This window comes from Musa acuminata, unplaced genomic scaffold (genome assembly GCF_036884655.1).
Source record: "Musa acuminata AAA Group cultivar baxijiao unplaced genomic scaffold, Cavendish_Baxijiao_AAA HiC_scaffold_436, whole genome shotgun sequence".
NCBI classification, from domain to species: domain Eukaryota; kingdom Viridiplantae; phylum Streptophyta; class Magnoliopsida; order Zingiberales; family Musaceae; genus Musa; species Musa acuminata.
Genome location: NW_027020683.1, coordinates 123,703 through 135,414, shown reverse-complemented (window position 1 = coordinate 135,414; position 11,712 = coordinate 123,703). Strand labels below are relative to the sequence as shown.

Here is an 11,712-nt window from a genome sequence, read left to right as displayed (position 1 = left end):
TAAGCTTACTGGATCTCATCTCACGCGCGCAAGCACCAAACGCGGTTTTCGTTTTCGTATGATGATTGCTCGGGAACCTACCCACCTTCACGGCTAGTTCCTTCATAACCAGTGTGTATTTATCAACTCGTCCGGTGTCACAACTAAGCTCTACTCGGATGCTTTCTCAATCATCTGATGCCACAACATCCTTCTTTTTGATTATAAGGTACGGCTCCCCCATCTACAAGAATACCAGCCCACTCGCTGCTTAAAGTAACCCACTTGTGCACTCGCAGCTTAAAGTAAACCCACTCGATGCTCTCTCGCAAGCGCGATTAGTCTCGCTAAGCTATGATGGCTACGAAGCTTTTTAGAGACTCCTTTCACACCTTAATATGCATACGGTATTTTCTGCTTTTATTTACTTGTTATGTAGTGCCAGATTTGGATGCAAGGGTACATTATATTTGACTCACTATATTTCAATAAAGTCAGAGGAGGAACGAAGTAACTCGACAGACAAAAGTCAAGGTAGAATGGAGATATGGAACATTTTGCCAATATTCAAGCTGGCCATTGAGAAATGTTGGACACGCGGTCCGTCCTCAGTCCAATCTTGCTACCGCTGATTATTGGAAGGGGCCTTATACCTTTGGAGGATCATAGATCTCATAGAGTTGCAGGGAACAAGCCACTAGTTGTTAGTAATTCGCTGGAGCAAGGCCTCACTCAATTCACAATCCTAATCGGGACCAACAAGGCCTCAATTCTCTTCCTCTTCTTGTTCTGTTTGTTTACTTGAATATTCTATACTATATAAAGGATTTCATTCTCTTTCTGGATTTCATTATCAATACCTTGGGGACTTATTTCTATACTATAGACAGACAGGATTTCATTCTCAATACTTTGGGGACTTCACACTCTCCCTACCCACCCCTACATTGGTTTATGTTTAATGCTTTACTCACTAAACAGATGAACGGCGCCAGAAACATGCAGTGAGGTTGTGCTATGTAAGATGTCAACAGGGTTTTGACTCCATTCTATTATTGGGGATGTGCCTCTGATTTAGAGCCAGCTGTAATAGGTGATGGAAGTTTCGCAGTATGGTATAGCGCTTATAGATGTTGTCAGTGAGATTTCGTTTTATTCAAATGGGGGGTAGCAGAACAGAAAGAATAAGAAGATAGGGCGCATAAGCAGCTTATTGGAGTAGCTAGTTCGGTTCCAATTTCTATACATTCTACTAGAGTACATGATACTAGAGAGATTATCTTTATGTAAGTAATATTCTTGGAGTTCGACTACTCTATAGCGGTAGTGATTTTATGTATGCAGTGGTTTTACTCAATTATGGAACATTTGATTTATTTGAGATTGGATTTCGCCTGAGTACGTTGTTGAGTGGAGGTGGAGTTTCGAAAGCCTAAGTGCTCACCTAGTATACGAACAGAGTTCTGAGTTCGAACAAGCAACGTCCGTATTTGTTTACCCTCACAATGGCCCGACTACAGCTCTTAGTCTCGTATAGAAAATCAAGGGTGGACGACATCAATGCTCTCTCTATGAAAGGGTCCGAGCAGAGCAAGCAGTAATAGGTGAGTTTTGGGGAACAAGCTATACTTTCTACGTTGCTTGTTGAGTCAAGCTTTCTTTTGAATACTTTATTATCTCATATGTTACTTATTTATTTCAATTCAAACAAGTGGAAGGGCTTCTTGAACTCGACTTGAATCTGGAAAAGCACTTTCCGTTCCGAACTAAACGGAAACTCGAACTCTCTTTTCTTTGATGAACTACTCGGCTCTAAGCCAACACCAAGATACTTTCCTGGAACTGAACCGAACCTTGAGACTATTCCTTTCCTTTCGACTCACAAAGCTTCTTCTATAAACTAGAAAGTCATCCTAGTCTGCAACTCTACATAAGAATAATCCGCAATAGCTATTAAGTAAAGGCGCAAGTAAGCTGTGAGGTTTCAAGGCAAGTAAGCATCAAACGGCTGAAGAAAGGACTTGTAAGACTAAAGTAAGCAGTCGAGGTCGGCAAAATCACTAGAACTAGGGCTTGCTTCGAACACAAGGTAACTAAGCAAGAAACAAATGCGTTAAGGAGTTTATAAGTCATCAGCATATGCATAAGCAGTTTCAACAGAATCAGCAGTGTTCATTTAGGGGTTTCTCACTCGTATCTTACCGGTGCGAGAACGGATTGTTAAACTAAACCTATTCTTTCTAGAACACCAAGAACTGCGCGGTCTACTACAATAGAGTTTCATTCAAAAAGCAAAGGAAGGGCGGGCTGCCGATAAAGATTATTTGATTGAAGCAAATGTACGAGTACGAGTTCCGTTACAGAAGCTTATGAATCAAAAGGATAGGCGATGCAAAAGAGTGTTGTTTTTCCCTATATGGCCTCTCAAAAGGAAGAATGGAATTGTGGAATTGAATGAGAAACTGCTGAAGCGAGTGTAGAAGTGAGACTGTCATCCTACATGGAATCAGCGGTGTCAAAGCGGTAACCAGGACAATCTGTTGCCCCCTACACTCTACAGAAGAATAATGGACTCGAGAAGAAAATGTCCACGTAACGTAGTGCTCAAGGTAAAAAGAAAGTATGAGCAAGGATAGGGCTAAGAGAAATATCACTCTCCTACCGCGGTTATCATCAAATAATGCATTATAACAGCAGTAAGTGTACAAGATAGGTAATTTGCCATTAGCTCCATGAAACCTCTGTTCAACGACTCATAAAGGCCTTATTTAAGGCTTCCTTGTAGTTAAGGGCGCATTTGTATTAACAAGACATAGGGGTAGGGGTTGGTTCTTAATCGCCCAGTCCTTTCACTTGATGACTTCTTGCTCCTGCGCAGGCTAGGTTCGATGCTTGTGTTGTCGACGAAAGACAATGTTCTTAAAGTGAAGTTGAGGTGACCAGTGACTTTCTTATAGATTAAGTAAGTGGTGCTTCATACGCCTTATTGGAATTCTTTGTTTGACTTTAGCTGTTGCTTCTGGAACCCGGAAACATTACTCTAAAAAAGGACAAGGAAACAGGCTAGACAAGTAAGAGTTAAGGAGCAAGCGGTTATTACCTTTGAGTTATTGTTGAAAGATATGGGTATCATATAGAATTAGGTAAGTAAGCTAGATTAGATAGATGCTTGATCAAGCCTAATATAAGTAAGGGCAGCAGCAAGTGGAATGATTTGTTTAAAGTGTAGTTATCGGGGAAGAATAAAGAGAAAGTACTGGTTAAGCGAGGGCAGCTTTATAGATGCCTTGAGTTTAGTCTCTTTGTGTTCTTGTTCCTGATCTAAGCTGTATAGCTAACAAAGCGTACTCATAAAGTCAAGGGCCTGGCCGACCCGGTTCAATAAACTCCTTTAAGCGCTTCCTTTCAAGAAGGCAGGTACACGCCAAACTAATGTTAACACTAAGGAATATTGCTTGGGTGAACTCCCGCTTGAAAAGAATATAACTCTCCTCCATTTGCTTGAAAAGAATATAACTCTCCTCGTATCTATTAAGTGCGGAACCATAACAACCATCTATTCTGCGGAACCATAACAACCATCTATTCTATAAGGTCAGGTGCTGAAGGAACTATCTATTCTATAAGGTCAGGTGCTGAAGGAACTATCTATTCTATATAAGGTTTTGTAGTTGTAGCTTGCACTTAATTAACCCTGGGCTGGAAATGGAACTGATTGTTCCCGCCTGCCTGCCTCCTTGTCCACGAGATCCAGAGCTTTAGATGAAAAGTCAGTATCTAAAGGTTGCAGTAACAGGGACCTGTCCAATCTTCAATAATTAATGGATTCTAACCTTCACCGAGCTTACCCGCTACACCTTATAGTATTATAGAAACAAAGTCATATTACCTGCAAACTGATCTTGCTTCTTATGATTCTTATGATTCTATCGTAGACTTCACTTGAACGTAACTTCCTGCTCTAACTGCTTCCGCTGCTGATGATTCTGTTGTTGATGTAAACTGCCCTTTGGCTTAAAAACTCATAGTCGATACTGCGCTCTTGCTTGAAACTCAACCAATTACGGCCTACGCCTGGCCCACAAGGGAAAAGAATAGAACTAACCAATCACATGGATATAAGTAACCAAACAACGCATTGCTTTAATCACTCATATATTTCACGGGGCGCTAACACTTATTCGAGTCACGTTGTTGCCTGAGGATTAGGAGTCTCAAGTGGGTAACAGTTTGTTTCCGCAATTGAGTTGTCGTTCCTATTTCCTATCAGTAAGCAAGGGCTTTGCAGTGTATTGAAGTTTGAGGGAAGGCGCTTTCGTATCAATTGCGTGCGAGTGTTGTCGATGAAAGAGGTTATTGTGTTGAATACGAGTCCGCTAGGGAAGTTATGGGACTCTGATCTCTAGTAGTTACTTGGCGGACTTGCTTCTTACTGTTACTATATAGTTCATTGAGTTCCAACAAGTTAACTCGAATTGCCTTTGCCTTATAGTTATTGTGTCTGAGTGTTATCTAGGTTCGGTGATTGGCTTTACCTTAGCTTAGTTGTCGTATCTAGAGTATTTATAGCTCAGCTCGGTTAAGTATAAAGAAGAGAATGAAGCTATCCTTTCCTAGCCTAGGAACAGCTCAATAGGGGTTCTTCAGCGTGTAGACACAGAAAATAAGTAATCATATCGCATTGCTGAATTGCCAGTAGTTTCTCCATCATCAGCCGGGTACGCAGCAAAGGTCTCTGTTTCATGATCCACTTCTTCAGCGCCCAGCCCTTGAACATGAGTGAAAGTCAAGATGATAAAGATGGGTTTACTGCCGCGGTGTCTACTGAAGTCAAGATAGGTTCCAGTTTTGGTGCAAGAGAAGGAGAAAGTCAAGTCAATCCAACCTTTAGTTAATGCGCTAAAAGTCAAGTTCAAAAGTCAAGTATGGAGAACAAGTGTGTTAGGAGTTAAGTTCCCAAGATAGGTCTGTCTGTCTGTCTTAATTAGTTCATCGAGCTAAGCTAGCAAACTCAAGCTTCAAATCATAGCAACTAGCGCCGAGTCAAACAGTAATGGAAGTTTCATCTCTATCTTTTTCATATAAATAAGGTCCCCATCTTTTGAATATAAATAAGGAAGTTGCTTTTACGAGGCCGAGACATAGAGGTCACTTGCTTGCTTGAAATGTTCTGCTTGCTAACATAGCATAGGAGCACTCCGAGATGGAAGAGCAAATTGACTTCTTTTTTCTTTGGGGTCAAAGGGCATAGGAGGTAGGCCATTACTTCTGTAGCAATAATGGGAAAGGATCTCTATCTAAATAAGAGAGTGTTTCACTTCACACTTGATTTCTTATTTGCTATTGATTTGATCTTGGGCTTGGCTTGGAGATTCTATCCCTTCCCCCGGATCTTGGGCTTGGCTTGGATATTCTATCCCTTCCCCCTTATTCTAATGCCGGCACAATCTTGTGAAAGAGCATCCTAAGGATAACAACTATTTGAGGAGAAGACAGATGGAAGATACCTGCTTGCTATACCATAAGTGGATAGGACGTCTGCTTTCTTTGATAGAGATGGAAGATACCCCTGCCATAAGTGGATAGGACGTCTGCTTTGATGGAGAGATGGGTACGAGCCCTACTTCCTAAGATGCTAGAAGGATAGATGGATTTTCATCTTATTTAGAAAGTCGTAACAGCTTGCCTTTGATCTCAACTTCCTGACTATCGGAGCACTATTATAACGTTGGTCTAGAGGCGGTTCATCAACATAGGTTCAACTCTTTCTTCCTAAAAGTGTTTCGGCCGCTAACTTCAATATATAGGTTTGCATCGCGATGCCTAAGGACACCTTTCGTCTATATCGTTCTATACTTGGCTCTATTGGGCAGACCCCTCCTTTTGAACATATTATTTACTGGGCTTATGCTTTGCTTATCAAGTTCGCTACCAGATATAGAATGATGGTGGTAATTAAGGGTAAACCTTCTCTACGCCCATCTATCCGCCTAGCATCAGCCTTATAGTTCCTCATACTATAGGGTCGTTTGGCAACTGCATGTGAGTATTTGATGTAAACCATCGGCCTAGGCTATAATCATGAATGGAAATAGATTGACTTCCTCCCTCCCCTAAGCGAGTTACGTCTTTCTTTCTATAGCAGGCCGCCAACGACTCTGTTTTTCCTCTATCTTTTTCTTGGTAGCCGACCGGTTCTTTGTAGCTGATGTGAGAGTTGCACCGCCGGTAGTAGTTTCTAGAGAGAATAACCCTGCCACCCAGTGTTCTCGTCCCTTTGTTCCTTAGGAATCCCCGGCCAAGCAACCACTAGTTATCGGTACTAGATCATACCAGTACTAATACCATTTCATATACTTACCAGTACTTATACAAATCCCTTAATCCGCTAGCTTGCCTACTAGTCTGCGTGGCCCGGCTTGAAGCTACAGGCTAACGTAAGGTAGGTCTACCAGAAGTAAGTGGTTTGATTTCTTGCTTCCTAACATAATTCTTCTTTGATTTTCGGTGCTTACTAACATCATTGTCAGAATCCTCTCCTCCGCTTAGCCATTCCGAAGGGTCCTATCATCTGAGGCTAAGTCTGCCGATAGGTCGTAATCCTCAAAGGAAGCGTAGAAGTAGCGTTATTGAAAGGGGGAATATTTCTCGCGCACAGAAAAAGTGGTTCGCAACCTATAAAGTTTCATAACTATGGTCTTGATCCTTCTTTGACCCACCAGAAAGAAATCAGAATAGGAAAGGGCGCTACTATCTCTCTCCTCAGTCTATGAGAGCCGGATCCTTCTTTGACCAGGGTAACCTTATGCTATCTATTCCCCTACAAAGAAAGAGGGCTTTGGTCCCTAAATATGTCTTGCAGATCTACAAGTTATCGAAACTGAGAAAAGAGAATAGGATTGAGTGATCTATCAGCATTGCACGCCTTCCGTGATCCTGCAATCAAGGTATTTTAGGAATTCTCTAAGACGCTATATCCCCGGCGATAGAACCGGAATCCGGGGCACCCGCTGGCGGCTGCGAGCAGAAGGCTAAGGTAAGGCCCAAACTGGTCAAGGAAGACCTTCCCTGGCTCCATCTCTGCCGAACCTGTACCTGGCTGAATTGATTTGAGTCATGAAGCTTGCCCGACCTTGGATATAAGCTTGCTCACACCTCCTAGGCGAGGGACTAATTATGAAATGAAAGGTAAAAACACATAGTCCTTGAGGAGCACATCAGTCCACGAGCGACCACCTTTAATAAGTGAGCGATCGTTCACCATCACCATCACCATCGTGTACGTGCATCATGGTAGGACCTTCGTTCATGGTGGTCCGGCCCCTAGGTAATTAATTCACAGGTAGGTCAACAATAAATGCTAGTAGGAAACCTCATTCTGAAAGGTAGAACCAATCAGTCCACGAGCGGCCAGGAACTAAGTCTTCAATAACGCACGGGAGGTTCAATCATCAGCCCACGAGCGACCACCGCTGTCATTCAATCCTTCATTGGTGCACGAACGAACGAAGGAATTCCCGAGGTACTTTATATGCCCGGGGACCATTGTTGCATGTGGGGATGGATGTCGACCGAAGAATCAATGAATGAGTTATTGTACTTAAAGAACCGAGCTAGTAAGTCCAAGGAGAAATAGTTTGCCCGGGAACCATAGATGAACGAACGAACCATGCACGTCCGATCGCCCTGCCCTGCACATGTTGTTTCGACATGGATTTTCTCATTAGAATATTATGAGTACGAATGGCCACGGATAACGAGTTAACTACCTTGCCCTAGCCCAGTTGCCCGTACCTAGGACAGTTGCCCGGCCCCAAGAACAGAACAGTTGCTCGCCGCTGAAAACATCTATTGTAATAACGGGGGAACTCTAGCGGCTTCCACGAGTCCTCATGTGTGTATGTTAAGGCAATAGCGTTTGACAAGAGAGAACCCTTCCATAGAGGCTTGTATCGACCATGCTGCATAGTAAGCCTCAGTCGCCTGTTCTTCCTTTTATACCGCTGTAATGTCCTCTTCTCGTACCTGCTGCCATTTGTTTGCTTGGTCATCTACCTCTTATCCCAGTACCCCTATTGTGAATGGTCTCCACAGTTTCTCATAGGTATTGAGTAGCTTCCATAGCATGCCCGGCTCCCTTTTCCGCTCTTCTTTCAGCAGCAGTGGGCTTTTAAAGGGTACAAAGGCCAATTCTATGAGTTAGAACACCTCCTCTTTCTTTATCGAGTCTCTATGAGTTAGAACACCTCCTCTTTCTTTATCGAGTCTCTATGAGTTAGAACACCTCCTCTTTCTTTATCGAGTCTATTTCTTACCCAATTCTTTTAGTATACATTTTTTCTGCATGACCTTGGGCATTGAAGTGTATGTGCTCGTGGGAATAATACTGGTGCTTCTCTATTTGATTTGCTAGTACTATTTTCATTACTTGTTTTTATCAGTAGTTAGCAGAGCTCTGTCGCCCAGCTGCATTCGCTCCTCTATCACTCCCAATCCCGCTCTTTTGTACTTGAATGTGCTTTCGGGTTTTTGTTCTCTCTGTACAACAAGTCTGACCCTTGCTTTCTACTCATTGTAGCTAATGGGTATGTTTTTGGCATGGTCCCGATGATTTGAACAATTTCCGCGGTTCGTGAGAAGAGAAACTTGTTCCCACTGTTCGATGCTCCTTAGCCTCTGAATGATCCATTGATTTCTCTCCGGCAATCTCCTATGCATATCTCTTGCTTTGAGGTTTTCCTTGATATGCTGTTCCGATTGCTTTCCCCAGATGAAAGGCTCCTTGTAATCTTTCAGAACTAACATATTGACACACGGATGCCCACGCCCAGTAGTAGGAGAAATGAAGTTGTGCTCCCTGGAACTCCGGGAACATATTTCTTAAGGTGCTTTGCTTGCTTCATCGGTGTATATTAGATTGATTGGTTGCTCAGATCTATATTTGCTCACTCATAGAAAATGAAGAAAATGAATGACAATGATTATAAAACCTAACACTAATCTTTTACAAATCCATATATCATAAGAGTGTTCTTAGATCTCCGAAGGGGTTCCTTCGTCTGATGCTTGATCTTATATATGAAACCGAACTTTCTAATGAGCAGCTGAGTGATCGTAGCGAAGTGGGTGCCAAATCAGAGCACTTCTTGTTAGCAAAGGGGAATCAGTGAACTTACTCCACTGCCCCTGCTCTGGTTCTTAAGTCTGGTGAAGAGATAGAGGCAATAAAATCATAAAGAGAGGTGGGCGAGGGAAAGCCAATTACTATAGCCGGGCAGTCCGCCCTTTTCTTTTGATGCAAAGCAGTGAGTTTCGGAGTTCGCCGTTAGAAGATGGGCACCCCAGATAGTAGAGAGGCACCCAAGTGCGCTTATTCGAAAGAAAGAGAATGGAATCTCGCGTTGACATCTATAAATCTGGTCAGGTAACAAAACAGCTTGTTGAATAGAAGCCGTAGCTTGAATCACTACTTATAAGGTCGCACCTTGAAACACTAAGAATTCGGATGTTGATTCCGTTGCTTGTACATTCCACTGCTTGTTCACTCACAACTAAGAAGAGCAATCTACTGATCTCGGAGACTTAACAAGCTCAAGAATCTTAAAGAACAAAGAGTTATTGCTACCTTATGGGGGTGCTTTCTAAGGAGACTAAAACATCCAAATGCGCTATGGAACAATGCCTAATTCATACCAACCAGATTTGGAGAATTCAGAATTAGCGCTACCATCAAATTGACTGTTTACATCCCCTGTAATGAGAGCTCCATTGAGGAATGTTAAAAGAGGCTTGAAAAGCTTATGGAGAGGTGTGATAGAGGCGTTTTCACCACTGATAAAGGGCAACTGATTCCAATTGTTGTTGCTGAAGGATCAGTTAACATTATAAAGAGTTCATTTTCCTTGTTGAAAAAATGCTGGTTCCACAATTGTACTCCCAACAGCAACACGGGGGTGAGTTCTCCATGCTCGAGTTTGCATATGTGCCCCTACAGATGCAGAGTTATATCCAACATATAGTATATAAAGTACAGATCAAGTGGAAACAGATGATGCTCTTCCAAAATACTAGTAGGCCGTTTGTTTGCCTTAGGGACTCTTCAAAAGCCAAGTGATAAGAGCAAACAACTGTGGTGGGAACTTCCTAACAAAGAGGAAGAATTGGATAAAAACCAGAATCCAGAGCAGATTACCTTTTATGCAAGTGGCCTTGACAAGCTTCTGTTAAGGATTTGCACTGTCCAATGGAATTCAAGTAACTTATTCTAATGAATAGAAGTGGGATCCAGTTTGTTGGGTGATAGATAATATCCAGCGGAAATGACCTTGAGGCTGCTCTGCTACTGGATCAAGGTAAACACATCGTTGTTAGAGATGTCCGCTTGAAGATTGCTGGAGGAACCGTTAGGACATGGAACCCTCATGGTGACGACGAAGATGATTATCCGGAGTGAGTTTTGGGAGGATGAAGATTAACGAAGTTGCCCCAAATGCGAGCAAAAAGTGACGAGCTCTGTTAGCACAAGATCGTCTTCTTCTCCGGGGATGAATAAGGCCTCTTTCTATAAGTTGAAGCAAGGTGCTGAAAGCCTACCGCTTTCGTTCCTGTTTTCATTCTATATTCCTGTTTTTGGCAACTGGGCAAGTAACTGAATGTTCTTAACAGCGTCGGTAAAGACTGAGTAGCGCAAGTAAGTTGCAAGACGTTCAACAAGTGTTGTCACTAAGGAGCCAGCTGTCAGAAGTTTTTAAGCAAAGGGGGAGTCATCCGCAAGTGGGTCATAACTTTAAGTATAGGTTAGGTCGGCCAAATCCGTAGAGGTCAGGTAGGCAAAGTCCAAGAAAAAGTAAGCAGCTAGTAAAGAAGCTAGGCTAGTGCAAAGGCAAGGGAAAAAGCCACAAGGGGAAGGGAGGTATATAAATAAGTCATATTCCTAGTCCAGAGTTCTTGTTTCACATAAATAGAATCTTAAGTTAGAGTTGTTAAGGCAATTCTGTTTGTGGGTGGGTGATTTTCTTCAAGTTGGCAATCAGCTTACGGAGTTAACCGAAGTCGAAGATAGCTCAATTCCCTTCTCCCTTATGAAAGCAGCGGGGTAGATCGAAAGCTATTGCGGGTTTGAATTCCACTTGACTTTATACTTGCTTTCGAGCGGCAAAGAGAACTCAGTTAGCGCCTGCACCCGCACAGCCAACAGGAGTCTCTGATCCTTCTTCGGCTTATTCTGCTTTTTCTTCTTACTTCATTCTGCTTTTTCTTCTGACTTAATAGTAGGATCCAAGATAGTAGGATCAAAGTAAAGCACAACAGCTGCTACTTAGACAGCCCGGAAAGTCACTTTACACAGCTCGCGCACCAGTACCTTATCCAGCGGAGGATTCTCTCGTTGCAAACAAAGATTCCCTCTTATCTTTACTTTAACTCAGTAGTTTTAGATGAGCCAGAGGAGCAAGTTAGAATTCAGGCTTTAGGTCTCGGAGCCGAATGAACTGTATTTGTTGACCAAGTCCTGTGTGAGCCTTTTGAATCGGTCACTAGCTTGGTTATTAGTATACGCTTGTCTCTGTTACTTACTTGTTAGGGTAGTTAAGGGATAGGTCTAGTCGGGGAAGACAATAAGAATATACGGGACCAGACCAGGTATTCTAGAATTGGATAACAGACCAGAATCAGGTAACTCACCTAACCATGCGCTCTAAGGTCACTAACCCATGCGCTCTAAGGTCACTCACC

At 42.7% G+C, this 11,712-nt stretch overlaps 1 long non-coding RNA gene across 1 annotated transcript; it reads right to left on the bottom strand.

The window, feature by feature from the left end:
* Positions 1-6,530: 6,530 nt before the first annotated feature.
* On the bottom strand, positions 6,531-9,813 carry LOC135659145 (uncharacterized). The gene is made up of 2 exons (XR_010505805.1): positions 8,264-9,813; positions 6,531-8,225 (listed from the first exon to the last, which is right to left on the bottom strand). It is a non-coding gene; the product is annotated as an uncharacterized LOC135659145 (long non-coding RNA).
* Positions 9,814-11,712: the final 1,899 nt, after the last annotated feature.